Source organism: Aplysia californica, unplaced genomic scaffold, assembly GCF_000002075.1.
Source record: "Aplysia californica isolate F4 #8 unplaced genomic scaffold, AplCal3.0 scaffold00527, whole genome shotgun sequence".
Classification (NCBI taxonomy): Eukaryota; Metazoa; Mollusca; class Gastropoda; order Aplysiida; family Aplysiidae; genus Aplysia; species Aplysia californica.
The window spans coordinates 21060-21628 of NW_004797797.1; positions in this window are offsets into that span (position 1 = coordinate 21060).

The window sequence follows — 569 nt, forward strand, 5'->3', positions numbered from 1 at the left end:
GAAAGAGAGAGAGAAAGGGGGAGAGAGGGGAGATAAGAAGCGACAGAGAGAGAGAGAGAGAGACAGAGAGAGAGACACAGAGAGAGACAAAGAGAGGGAGGAGAGAAAGAGAGAGAGAAAACCATCCCTGCTGCATCTACTCGATCCATCAGCTACCCAACAAACACTCATCCATCAACTTTAATCCAGCCCTCCCCATCCACTCTCACAACTCCACCCCCTCATCCAAACAGCAACCATTCACCCATCATCTTTTCCCACTATCATACCACTTTATCCAATCAGATTCCATTAATCTACCAATCCCACCTCCTATTCTATCCCATCACCTAATCAACACTCATTCATCCCCTAACCCCTACCCTCATCCAATCAGCAACCATTCACCCATCAAATACACCACTTCACCCAATCAGCACTCATTCATCCCCTAACCCCACCCTTCATCCAATCAGCAACCATTCACCCATCAAATACACCACTTCACCCAATCAGCACTCATTCATCCCCTAACCCCACCCTTCATCCAATCAGCAACCATTCACCCATCAAATACACCACTTCACCCA